Source organism: Lynx canadensis, chromosome A3 (assembly GCF_007474595.2).
Source record: "Lynx canadensis isolate LIC74 chromosome A3, mLynCan4.pri.v2, whole genome shotgun sequence".
NCBI lineage: Eukaryota > Metazoa > Chordata > Mammalia > Carnivora > Felidae > Lynx > Lynx canadensis.
In genome coordinates this window covers 34,644,802-34,658,977 of record NC_044305.1, presented here as the reverse complement: position 1 = coordinate 34,658,977, position 14,176 = coordinate 34,644,802, and the positions used below count along the sequence as shown (strand labels likewise).

Genomic DNA, 14,176 nt, shown 5'->3' with positions numbered 1-14,176 from the left:
ATGCCTATCACTGGATCTAGATTGCTTCGTGGAAAAGATCCTAGCTTATTCCATCTTAGATCCAGAGCCCAATATAATGCCAATGAATATTGCATGGGCTCATGTGTGGATGCATGAGTGGAGAAATGAACAAGCAGGATGGGCCACTGAATACAAAAGGCTGATTTTTGCTGTATCCTCTCTCATCCTCTCCTCTGCCCAACATCAAGGAAAGATAATTACAAACACTAGGCAATAGCTGAGGAAAGAAGGTAAAAAAGAACGTTGATAACCATCATCAGCTGGATAAGACTGATCACTATGAATCTAGAATTAATACAGACCCACATTGTTTGAAGTGAAGGCATTTGTCAAAATATAAATAATCAGAAGAAAAAAAAAGTAGGATGTAGTAGTGCCTTTCTCTTCCTACTCACAGAACATCTGAAGATGTAACTTTCACTTTTTGAAGATAAACAGTTTATTAACCCATTTGTTGAAAGTGAAGTACTCATTCCAAGAACTGCACTATATAATGAATGTGACTTCTCTGATGTAGCAAACGAAGATGCAGGAGAGAGCTTTCATTGGGTCAGATTTCCTGCTTCCCATCACAAAACTCTCCAGATATTTTGTTTCTCATTCACTTTCACCTTGGACACCAAGTTCATGAGCTTTGTTACTCCATGAGTTGTCCTCTTCAATGGGGGCAGAAATTAATGCAGACACAGATAAGAAACTCTGAAGTCAATAAAAAAGTCTTGTCTCTGATGATTCTTCTCACATGGCTTTCTACTCCAGACCAAATACCCACTATTCCTCTGGCACTTTTAGGCAGAGCTTGGAAAATAGCTCTGCCATTGATTTAAACATCCTGCCAACTGACACCATTCAGTAATCTTAGGGAATGTCACATGGATGATCTTTTGGCTGTGTGTGTATACAGCCTTGTTCTCTGGGCTTTCATTTTATTTGAACTTTCTTTTGACTCCTTATAGACCCTATATTTGAAAACAAGGGATGTACAGTATTGTCACGAGCTAGAAATATCCAAAACAATTTTCCATGGATTGTTTTAACCCTCAAGTTAGGCAAAGTCATAATCTGCTGTTGCTGTTTATCAAGTTCCTTTGTGCTATTTTCCCTACTGTCTGAACTCTTAAATAGTCCCACCTAAAAATATAAATAAGAACTTGGCCATTTAGTTCTGTCATAAACTGAATCAATGGTGGCAATAAGGAACACCCTAGTGGATTCTCCCAAATCTCAACATTAAAGATGTGTTAACAGCCCAGCTTCTTGGAGCAGCTCTGTCCTTTGGAAGCCTGTTAAACTTTCAAGAATTCATTTCTGCCTCCTACACCCTGTTTTTCTGCATGCATTCTTTCAAAAGACATCTGCATCCCCTGGGAAGAGATGAAAGTGATATCAAATAAAACAAAAAGGGAACTTCAGAGGCACTTTTCAAGCAAGTGCTCCCAAATAGAGTCATTTCGTTACTTTATTCTTCCCTTTCTCTTTAACCGCCCCCTAACTTTAAACCACTCAAGGTTTTTTTTTTACTCTCTCTCTTTTTTTAATAAAAAGCACCAACCAGGTAACCAAATCCAGATCCCCTTTGCAGAAGGGAGGTCAGGCAGCTGCTTCCCAGAGACCACGAACCATTGCCACCAGGACTCCCACAAGGCACAACCAAATCCACCCTGAGCTTCTTGCCAATGCTGTTCCTTAATTGGCCATGAGTACGGTCAGCCCCAGCAATTTCTGCGCCCTGTATAGCATAATCTCCTAAAACATCAGCAGAGCATGTAAGGGCCAACTTTTTAAATAGCATCCAATTAATAATTGTAGTAATAATGAAAGAAATGCCAAACTGCCATGTGACTTCTGAAGCCTAAAGTGGAAGCTCAGCTAAATGAAGCAAAACTATTCTTCTACACCCCTCCCCCCTTCACTTTTCAAAAAGCCCATCTAGCAGAGGAAATTTCTGAAACTAGATAATGCAAAACGTTAAGATTTCCTATTTCTGGTTCCATGCACTTGGTCAACATTTATTGATATCCCTGGATATAGAGATAAAAGTGACTGACAACCAATCTCAAGATTCAAAAACAGAAGCTGCTAGCAGAATTTGTTCATTCACTTAACAAAGGATTACTGGGTACCAAGCACTGAGAACGCCACAGTGAACAATATGGACAGAAATCCCTATTCCCATGCAACTTCCATTCTGGGGTAGACCAACAATACCCAAATAAGTACACAGTCTGGACACCAGGAGATACTGAAGCCTACAGAGGAAAGAGGCAAAAGTAGAGAAAGGGGACCAGAGTCCCCATTAAACAGGAGGGTAAAGGAAGGGCCCTACCATTAAAACCCTACCATTAAACAGGAGGGTAAAGGAAGGGCCCAGTCAGCAAAGATTTGAAGGAAGTAAGGGAACATGTCCTACAGACCTACAGATACGGAGAAGAGCTTCCCAGGCAAAGGGAGAGCACAGAGGTCCTGCGGGAGATGTGTCTGGGGGTGTATGAGGAACGGCAGCTGGCAAGGGTGGCCAGCATGGAGTGGATAAGGGAGAGTAGTAATGGATGATGTCACAGATAAAATGGAAGGGGTCGGGGCGCCTGGGTGGCGCAGTCGGTTAAGCGTCCGACTTCAGCCGGGTCACGATCTCGCGGTCCGTGAGTTCGAGCCCCGCGTCAGGCTCTGGGCAGATGGCTCGGAGCCTGGAGCCTGCTTCCGATTCTGTGTCTCCCTCTCTCTCTGCCCCTCCCCAATTCATGCTCTGTCTCTCTCTGTCCCAAAAATAAATAAAAAAAAAAAAAAAAAAAAAGGAAGGGGTCATGCCAGGCCTTGAAGGCCATTATAAGGGCTGTAGCCTATGCTTCGAATGACGCAGGAAGCCACTGTAGGCTAGAAGCAGAGCAACGGGACCTGACTTCTATTAAGAGGATCACTTACTTGGGTTGCGGTCTTGAGAATGGACTGCAGGTGGGCAAGGACATAAGCAAGGAGATCAGCTTGGAGTCTACAGCACAATCCAGGTGAAGGAGGATGATGATGGCACCAGAGGTAGTGATGAAGGGAACAGAATCGGATTATATTTGAGATATGTTTTGAATTCAGAACAAACAATTTACTGATGAACTGGATTTCAGTATTTGAAGGTAAAGTTTTATATTTTCTGAGTTAAAATGCCCAAAGCCCAAATCTGTGTTCACTGTGTTTATTTACTCCAACAGGTCTGATGATGCACTAATTGCTATCTCCAGTCTTTATCTTTCAACTGACCCACAGTTACCTGCCCCAGCTTCCAGGACACTGCATTCCTCTGGTCCACTCAACCTCAGCATGACCATCTACTCCCAGCCGTGGTCTTGGTTCCATTCATTCAGGGTCGGCGTCCCTTTGTTTCTTCCCTCTTTTGTCTTCCCCACTGTGAATCCAGATATGAAACTCTACCAGTTCTTCCTCTGACCCTATTTTGTGCACTTCCCTCCCTCTCAGTTCCTATTGCCAGCCCTCGGGTGCCAACCCCTACGATCTCGCAGGTAGCCTTGCTGGTTCCAAGCTCTCTCTCACCAAAACCACCCTGCTGGCTATCGTCAAAGTAATATTCCGAAAGTACGGGTTTTATGATGTGACTTACCCTGACTACAAGGGTTCAATCCCTGCACCCTGGCCTCTAAGGGTCTCACCCAATGGCTATAGATCTTGCCATACTCCTCTGTTCTCTGATCTCTGGTCCCTACCAACAGGAATTCGACTGCCTCTGGAGTGTGAAGAGACATTCTTGCTCATTCTTGCACTTTAAAAAAAATATATATTTGAAGGGGGGATGCAGAGAAAGGGAGACACAGAATCCGAAGCAGGCTCCAGGCTCTGAGCTCTCAGCACACAGCCTGACGTGGGGCTCGAACTCACAAACCGCGAGATCATGACCTGAGCCAAAGTCACTTAACCAACTGAGCCACCCAGACACCCCTCCTTCTTGCACTTTTAACTTTCATACGTGTGCTTTCCCAGCCAATAATGCCCTCTCTCTCCCTTTTCTGTGCAACCTTTCTTAAATCTTCTCATCCGTGGACACTAGCTCAAATTCTGCCCCCTCTATAAAAATGCCCCTAACTAATCCAGCCCCCATCCAGGTCCTATCACAACCCTTTTATTAAGACCTCATGTCTCAGATACATGCCCTATCTCCTGGCTAGGAGTAAACTTCAAGGTCATACACCAACTTGTATCTGTTTTCACACCTCTATTGATACATATACATAGTGTTCAATGTGTATTTACTGAATTCAATTATTCGAGTGAAATAAATTAGCTGAGACAATATTCTCCTACTCTTTATCTCAATCTCTGAACGTGGGGAATTGAAAAGCCCTAGAATTCAAAGGACAGAATCTTTGACTAAAAGTGTCTGTTATTTCTTACTCTCTCTGTTTTTCTTCTGCCATGTTGATCATTCCACTAACTTGTTCTTAGATACTGTGCCCCTGAAGAACTGGACGAGAAGTTACGGCTGGGGTTATCTTGTGGAGATTACGCTTATAGGCACATCATATCCCAAGTGATAATCTCACCGATCTCTGACTTATAATCAAACGAGATCCTGGCTTCATGGGAGAGTAAACAGGAATGGAATGAGCAGTTCTGGTCCCAGTCACAAAATATGGCCATCACTGAGCTCTCTGGGTATAGAACTAGGGCCACATGGTGGCAGAAGCAAAAAGAAAATGAAGTTGGCGTGTAATCAGACACGTAGGGTCTATTTCTGGGCAGGAATTCCTGCTGCATCTCAGAAACTACCATGTAGCCTCCATCAGTATGTTCTTAATGACAGGGCTTCACTGACTCATAAATCACTACTGCAGGGGGACTCCCTGAGAAATTACATCCTTTTAGTCCCCAAAACAGGCTACTCTTAACTTCTCTCATCAAGATAAAGATTCTCTCCCTTTTTAATCCTTACTTCTTCAAGGTAACCACCTCCCGTTTTTAATACATGCAAACAACAAATAACTTGCCAGGACCTAATGTGAGCCATGTGCAGTCACTGTGGCCCTGAGGAAAAGAGACACATTCCTTTACCTTCTGGCATCTACAGTGGGAGGCAGATGGTGATCAAGTAGCCACACAGGCATAAAATCACAAACTAGAATTAGTGCAACGAAGGAAACAGAGATGGAACAGAGGATGAGACTTAATCCAAAGGGTTCCACGCTCCCCTGAGGAAGTGATACTTGAGCTGAGATCTGAAGAGTAAACTAAACGTTAAATGACAGATGGAAGGAAAGAAAAGAGACTTCTTGTCACGGGGACATGGAAGGACACCAGGGCAGGAGGGAGAGTAGTGTACTGGAATAACTTCAAAAAAAAAGAAAAAAGGTGGAGGGGGGGGCAAAGCAGGGAGAGAATGGCTCAAGAAGTTAGAAGGCAGAGGTAGGTCAAGTAAAGCTTTGTGGAACACGGAAAGAAATCTCTAGCCTCAGAGAAATGAGCAGTCCCCAAGACTTCCTTCAAATCCTCGGTGTCCAATGGGATGCCTAGGTGGCTCAGTAAGTGAAGCATCTGACTTTGGCTCAGGTAATGATCTCACCGTTCGCGAGTTCGAGCCCTGTGTCAGGCTCTGTGCTGACAGCTCAGCCTAGAACCTCCTTCGGATTCTGTCTCCCTGTCTCTCTGCCCCTCCCCCACTCATGCTCTGTCTCTCTCTTTTTCTCAAAAATGAATAAACGTTAAAAAATAAAATAAAATAATTCTTGGTGTCCAAATGTTCTCTACTCACCTGCCACTGCCTACTCTGACCACAGTTCCTTAGTGAAAACCCACCCCCCACCCCCAGTCCCTCAAAGAAAAGACTTAGTAACATAAGGCCATTGGCCCTCTCAGATGACTGGACCACTAACAACCAATATGAATGTTTTCTTGGAGCATGTGAACTTTAGAGCATTTGAACTTGGGAGTTCTTAAGACACAGATGACACTACAGCCAAATGATGATAAACATGGAACTAAAAAGTTTCCATGAATAGTGAGAGTGGAGGGACATGTTAGTCATGTTGAACTATGTGAAAAACAAAAACAAACAAACAAACAAAAACCCTGAGTGTAAACTGTCACTCTTCCCATTTACAGGTCAAGTCTATTTCCCCTCTCCGGGAAGCTGGCCCCATGACTGCTTTGACCAATAGAATGCAGTGGGAGCAGTCAGCTGGGATTTCTGCGGCCTAGCCTTAAGGGCCCTGGCAATTTCTGCTTTTGCACATTTGTAATGCTCCTTCCTCAGAGCCAGCCTCCATGCTGTGGGAAGCCCGACCCCACTGGCTGGCACTACACAGAAGAGAACTGAGGTACTCCAGTTGGCATGCTGGCTGAACTCCCATCCTAGAGCCAACATCCTCTGCCTGCCCTGGGAGAGAGTCACCCTGAGGATTCCAGTTCATCTGAGCCCTTGGATAACTGCAGCCCCAGCCAATACCACACAAAGCAGAAGAACTGCTCAGGAGAGCCCATTCAGCCCAGACTTCTGAGGGATACCAAACAGTGGTTGTTGTTTGAAGCCAGTAAGTTCAGGCGTAATTGTTACAAAGCAAGAGATAACTAAAACAGATATAAGCAAGGTAGCGAGTAAGAGTAAGAAAGAGTAAAGCAGATATACAAAGAAAAGCAGAGACACAGCCCCTGTCTGACAGGGAGATCAAGCTTCATTCTGGACCTTCCCACCTGCATTCCTGACACTTCACTGGACTTTGTTCCTCTCTTTGTAATTCATGAAGCTCAATTTCTTGACAATAAAATGACCTTTAACATAACCAGTTTAAAGGATTTCTATCCACAAAGGTTTCTACCCTCACACCCATGTATTTTAGTCACCATTTTGCTCATGCTCTGCAAAGGAATTCTTGTTGATCTGTGTCTGACTTAGTAAGCAGCACTCAGAAATTCATTGTGTAGACCTGGTAAGTCTTCACCAACTACCTGCCTTAGGGTATCAAGATTACTTATTCCTAAAATTTTAGAGACTAGAATAATTAGAAGGAATAAGGTTCAAGTATCTCTTACGGTAAATAAAGGCGTCAGATATGTTCTACTGAATAGGTGACTGTAGACTACAGATGGTAATATAATCATTAGTAATTGAAAAGGTAATCCATGATATTTCCAAATAACCCATCATATTTCCATATTTCAGGTAATTCTAAAGCGATGCAAGGAGAGTCTATAGTGATAAATTTGGTGTAAGTGCCTACAAATCTGAGTATAGGCACACACTGAGAGAAGGTATCAATGGGTCTGTCCCCTGACTCTGAGACACCCGCAAATTAAAAACACGCATTGCTCCGTATCTAGAACATGTGCTCCTTGAGGTCTAGCAATATGTTAAGGTTCTTAAAGTCATTATTTTTGTTTTGTTTTGCCTTCATTCCTTATGTTTTTAAAACGTATGTGCTGTCTATTATTTTAAGTGATGAGTGGTAAGGATTAGATAACAATTCTGTCCCTTGGCCTCGAGTCCAGACACCTCTCCAAAGGCCACCAGCACTTGGCCAAATAATCCTATGCGTCACTAATTCTCCAACCCACCAGGAAATTCCACACCTCTTTTCATACCATTCCTCCCCTTCTCTCCCTGGTAAGCCCACTATCATCCTTTAAGACCCAGCTCAATGTCACCTGCTCTATGAAGCATTATCCAACACTCACCAACCTCTCTGCCTTTTCCTGCCTGACTCAACTACACCCTCATTTAGGTACACACAATCTTCTGATATGCCTATAATACTTAAAATAGTTATCATAATTATTTGGTTGAACTTCTATTTTTCCAACTACATTGTGATTTCCTTGAAAGCGGTGATCAAATACTATTCATTATTAACTCCATGGTGCTTAGCAAAGTGCCTAAATCACAAGGGGCCCTATGTAAATATGTACGGAGTGAGTGCTTTCTGCCATTATAGTGCCTTATTCGAAGCAGCCTGAAATGCCTTTCACATGAGGTTTTTTAAAAACTCTCCAAAAAATGGATTATAACCCATTAGAGGGATAAGAAATATAAGGAATTAAGAGGGAAAGATGTACTTATCTAAAATTAGAATACATGAGAGAATTCTGAAATTTCCAGATGGATAGATCCATTTCACCCTTCTGTTTGTGTGAATTACATATTATTCCACCTTATAGAGTCAAATACATTATAATTAACTGCACACATGGTCATAATAAGGTAGAACTTCTAATTTTCAATTCACTACTCAAACAGAGCTACCCATAGAGCAGACAAAAAAAAAAGATGATTAATTACAACCTAAGGCACCCCTCCAAAAATGTCTTCTTTAATAAGTACCCCTTCTTTTGTTAATGCATCCTACATGCTGAGTGTCCTTAGGGCTCAAGTACAATTTACACTTCATTATGTTATATCTTCATAACATCTCTGGCTGTTTCATCTCATCCAATTCTGTCTAGAGAGCAAAGTCTTCAAAGATGGTATCTCAGTCAGGGTCCTAGCTGGAAACAGATGGAACACTCACAGGACACAACTGATGGCATTTAATGAGGGATTATTTGAGGGTGGGGTGGAGGGAAGACAACCAGGGAATGTGAAGTGCCCTAAGCCTGAAGGGGTATGAGGACAGAGCTATAGGGACCCAGAGAAAGTAGAGGAACTACAGGAGAGGGCCATCTGACGGACTGTGGCTTCCAGAAGGGCCATAGAGACAGCCATCAGCCCAATGACAAGAAGAGACCTGGAGGAATGAACAGGCCAACCTCATGGTCCTCCCCCTCCAATCTCCCGCAACAGCCACCAGCTGCATGAATGCGACCAGAAGCCAGAGGGCAGGGTAACCCACCAAGGCAGCACACGACATTCCCCCTGAGGGACAACAGCAGGCCAGAGAAAATGGAGAGTGGGCCTGGAAGGGCAAACAGAGTAAAGCCAACACAGCCAGAATCCTCATCGGTACTTACTTCTCAGCCCCATCCTTCCCAGACTACAGCACTAGGAGTATAGATAGAAAGAACAAAGAGCCAAGACATGGTGTTTGATAGAATCACATGGCATGCGCAAACACTCCACTTACATCCATTCCCATTTCTTTCTGGGCATGCAGGAGTCACCTCTCTACATTCCGTTTGTGTTAGTCCCCAAGCACATCAAAGAGACCTTACAGCAGGAAGTGGCTGGGAGTTAAGACCTCCAGGAATAACCCGCAGAGTGTGACATAAGAATTGGTAAATAAATAGCCCAGATCCTCCCCCCCCGCCCCCTCCAGAGGACTACTGTGAAGTATATTCTACAGTCTCCAGCAAACAGCAGTCTTCTTAGTTGCCTTCAGTGGAATCAGCCTGTCAGCACATCCGACACTGGCTGCATTTCCTTCCTTATCTCACTGCCCCACTCCCCCACTCCTGCCTCCAGGGACTACCTCCGGAGACTGCTACTTGCGCTCCAATCCCTGTCTCAGGCCAGCTTTGGGAGAAGCACCTAAGACAATGCGTGAGTCATAACCCACCCCTCTTGGAACAGACTCGCCACAAAGAATGTGTAAGAGTTATGCGCACGTGCATGTGTGTGATACAGACTCTGCCTACTTTACTCTGCACCAAAGGAAAAAAAATACTGAACTTGAAGTAAAAAACATGACTTGCAAGTCTCCGACTTGGCTTTGAACTAGCTCTGTGAACCTCGGAAATAACCACCTTCCCAGGCCTCCAATATCCTCATCTGTCAAATGAACTCAGATAAAGTCCTTTAAGTTTCTTGTCCAATTTTAAAGTTTGCTAAGGATTTGCAGCAGTAAAAGGGACATAAATAATGAGGCCCATTACTTGAATGGACACTAAATTCCATTCTTTGGAGTATTTTCACAAAAAGCCAAAGGAATTTTGCGTCATCATAAAGAAAATAACTTTCAGAAACTAAGAATTTAATCTATCAACCAAGTGGCTATTAGATACCTATTTTAAATCAAATTTCCTAGATTTGACAGCATACGTATAATCAATTATTTTCAAACTCATAAATCGTGTATAAATGTCTATTATAGGATACACCTACAAAAACACCAAGACTGGAAATTTTTTATAAAGTAATACCTCAGAAAACAAATAGGGACTGGCTTTGTAGTTCTGCTCCTGCTGTAACTTCATGTATCTCCTCGGGCAAATCATTTCACTTCCTCATTCCCTACACCCAGAGGCACCTCCACGAGAGGGAGACAGACCTAGGGCATTCCACACACAATAATCAACTGTTGAATTAAGAAATGGCTCTCAGCTTTAGTTTTATTAAACAGAAAAACAGGAATGGGATGGCTGTGCTATCTATATCATCTTGACAATGTCTTCTTGCCCCCACATTCCCTCTTGAAATGAAACAGAATATAGTGACCTAAAATTCTGTGGCTCCGAATGATTGGATCCCTCTCTTGAGAGCTATTGCCTCGGCCCAGCATGTCCATCCTAGAGCAGAGCTTACCTAATCAGTGGCAGAAGTCACTGGATACTGAACTTTCACAAACTGGTTATCAAAACAAAAACAAAACAAAACAAAACAAAACAAAAATTCAGTGCTGGACATGCGGTGCCATGGAATGAATGAGGCCCATGTTCCTAGCCTCCATATTTAAAATAATGGCAAAAGTCATTCCAACCACCAGTCATGAGCAAGGCCATTCTGACTGGTGACCAAGACCTCATCTCAGAACTATCTGGAAACATAGGACAAGCAAACAAAAAGCTTGTGGAAGGAATGGGGGAGGAAGCAGAGGACATGGGAAGGGAACATGGTAAGAAGGTATTCAAAACCTCGTTTACTTCTCTTTCTTAACCAACATATTCATAACAAATATACTATTACATCTGTAATGAAATGAAAAACCTGAAAGTAACCATGAACCTCTTGAAAGGACTATCTGGGACTGTGGACACTCTTGCTACTTTTTCTCTTGGGCACAAAGAATTCAAAGTATGTGCATCTTGGAAACAGGAGAAGCACAGCAAGAACCAAGAGAAAAGTTCTAAATTTGTATCGTTGTGGGCAAACTATCAAAAACATGGCTTCCTTCCAGTTTCCTCCAACATGAAGAATGGCAACTGCTTCTCTATGATATTTCATCTGAGTTTCAAGGTCAAGAGGGAGGAAGAAGGAAGAAAACAAGGCTATACAATGTCACTAAAAAGCAAGATATTAAATTACCATATAGCAGTTACAAATTTCAACAAAGTTATAAGTACTAATTTATTATTTATACTGAAATGCAAAATTGTTAAGAAATATAAAATTACCAAGAAGTAAACTATTACAGGACTTTGGAAATGTCAGCACAAGTAATTATAATGGACCTAATTGTCTTCATCAGTGGTTCTCAAAGTTGGGTGCATAATAAAATTACCTGGGAAATTTTTTAAAATTCTGAAGCCCAGGGCATATCCAAGGCTAATTACATCAACATCACTAGGGGCTGGACAACCAACAACATTTCTTTTGAGAGAGAGAGAGAGAGAGAGAAAGTTACAGGAAGTGGCAGAGAGAGAAAGAGAGAGAGAGAGAGAGAGAGAGAGAGAGAGAGAGAGAGATTGAGAGAGAGAGGGAGAATCCCAAGCAGGCTCCACACCACCAGTGCAGAGCCCAATGCAGGGCTCAAACTCACAAACCATGAGATCATGACCTAAGCTGAAGTCAGATGCTTAACCAACGGAGCCACCCAGGTACCCCCAACAACAGTGTTTTTTAACCTGCCTAGGTGACAGTGATGTGCACAACAGTGCAGAACAAGTGACCTACGTTATACTAAGTTAATGTTAATGGGGCTTGAGGCAAAAGACAGTGTCTTGAATGAGTGCTTCAATTCTCAACTGCCCCCCCCCCCCCCCGCCGACCTGGTCCTTACAGGGGGACAATCTGGAGCACAAAGCTTCATCTCTCCACTTCTCACCTGCCTGAGGCTGCCTCTCTACTCTTTCAAGCCTACCTGGAACCGGACATTGATGCCAGGTACAGGGCTCAGGAGCACCAGAACACCAGGAAGTACAGGGGCATCAAAATTGTGTGCAGCAGGGAGAACTGGTGTCTGCAGTGCCTTTGCAGTTAGGAATCACCCAATGGCAAAGAAAACTCACTGAGAGTAGGTCAAGCAATGCTACCGAAACAGGCTTCAGCTCCTTCTTCCCTGGTCTTATTCAAACATCCATTTGTTTACTCAAATATTTACTAGCCAGGTGGCTGGGTCCTAAGCTCACCCTAACTCCCAGCTTATAGGGAAAACAGATCTGAAGAAGTAACTGCCACTCAGTATAATTAGAAAAGTGGAAGTAGGTACAGGCACAATGATAAAATACACAGAAAATAATTACCTCCGGGGAAAGGGTTTTCCAGACTACAGGCATAGCATAAGCAAAGAGCCACAAAGATGAGACAATAAGAAAACGGGAGGCTGTTTCAAACTGCATATGGAAAACGCATGAGAGGTCTGAGGTCTGAAGTCAGAAATGCAAGGTCAGTAAGGGCAAAACAGCCAAGAGCTTGGGCCTTACCCCAGAGCCAGGTTTCTCAACCATAGCAGTTACTGACATTTTGAGCTGGATAATTCTTTATTGTGGGGGGGTGGGGAGGGCGGTCTGTGCACTGTAGGATGTCTGGCAGGATCCTTGGCTTCCTTTCACTAGATAAGAGCAGCACCTCACACCCCTAATACAGTCAGTAATTCTCCAGACATGGCCAGATGTTTCTCAGGAGAAAAGTCACCCTTCTTGAGAACCACATCCTAGAGGCAGTCTAGATCTGTTGTGTAGGCAGAACTAAGTCAGAATCTGATAGTAGTATGGACGATACAGTGGGGTGGTGAGACATCATGAACCATCAATCCAGCACAAGAACCTGTATATCTGTGTACACGTGTAGAACCACTTTGGGGCACCTGGGTGGCTAGGTTGGTTGAGCGTCCGACTCTGGATTTTGGCTCAGGTCATAATTCCAGGGTCATGGGATTGAGCCCCATGTTGAGCCCCACACTGAGCTCCATGCTTAGTGTGGAGCCTACTTAGAATTCTTTTTTCTTCCTTCCTTCCTTCCTTCCTTCCTTCCTTCCTTCCTTCCTTCCTTCCTTCCTTCTTTCTCTCTCTCTCTCTCCCTCTCTCTCCTTCTCTCTTTCTCTCTACCCCCCCTCTGTCCCTCTCCCCTGTTCATGCTGTCTCTCTCTAAAATAAAAAATAAATAAATAAATTTTAAAAAAGAACCACTTTCATAAGAGTGTCAGAGAGTCTACACTCACAATTAGCTCTGATTTACTAATTTTTACACTAGGCTTTCAAAGAAGAATCAAGTAAAGTTTTTTTTTTATTATGTTATCTTTACAATGCAAAAACTTGCCAAAGTTGGCCTCTAGGTGGTGAGATTCTGGGTAACTGTTCTTTTCTTTATATTTATCTGTATCTTCCATGACCTGAACAAATAAAAGAACAATTACTTCTCAAGATACCTTTCTTAGGTAATTCCTCTATGAAAATAAAATACTGCATGCATGACAATCACTTGCAAAGACAGAAGCAATGACCCCCCAATCTGCATACACACGCTCTCTCTCCCACTCTTCCTGCCTGTGCTTTCAATGGTATTATGGCAGTATGAGATGCAGTTTTCCATGAACCAAAACATGCACAAGGGTATCTTTACAGAACATTCCTTTTTTTCACAGACCTTTTGAAGTAAGGCATGGTTTCAGTTATCCACTGCTGTGTAACTAACCACTATAAGACTTAGTGACAAAAGCAATGATCATTTATTATTTCTCACAATTCACTGGGTTGGCTGGGCTCATGGGTGATTCTATTCCATGTGGTATAAATGAGGTCACTCAATAGGCTACATTCAGCTGGGACCTTGATTGGGGCTAGAACATTCAAGATGGCCTCACATCCTTTGGGGTCTTTCTCCACATGGCTGATCTAGTCTAAGCTTTTATAAAGAACCAAGGTTGGGGCACCTGGGTGGCTCAGTCAGTTAAGCGTCCAGCTTCGGCTCAGGTAGTGATCTCACAGTTCATGGGTTCAAGCTCCGTGTCGGGCTCTGTACTGACAGCTCAGAGCCTGGAGCCTGCTTTGGATTCTGTGTCACCCTCTCTCCCTGCCCCTCCCGCTCTTGTGCTCTGTCTCTCTCTCTCTCTCTCTCTCTCTCTCAAAAGTA

General features: G+C 43.3%; 1 protein-coding gene across 6 annotated transcripts in view; it reads right to left on the bottom strand.

Annotated features, from left to right (window-relative positions):
- PLCB4 (phospholipase C beta 4) overlaps window positions 1-14,176 on the bottom strand; it is a 424,450-nt gene that overhangs the window by 337,136 nt on the left and 73,138 nt on the right. For 5 of the 6 annotated variants that reach the window (XM_030310087.1, XM_030310089.1, XM_030310085.1 and 2 more), the window contains exon 1: window positions 9,075-9,155. The exons of the other annotated variant lie outside the window; for it this stretch is intronic. The gene's annotated coding sequence lies outside the window, so the exon portion shown is untranslated. Of the gene's footprint in view, window positions 1-9,074; window positions 9,156-14,176 lie in introns of those variants that run through there. 6 annotated transcript variants of the gene reach the window in all.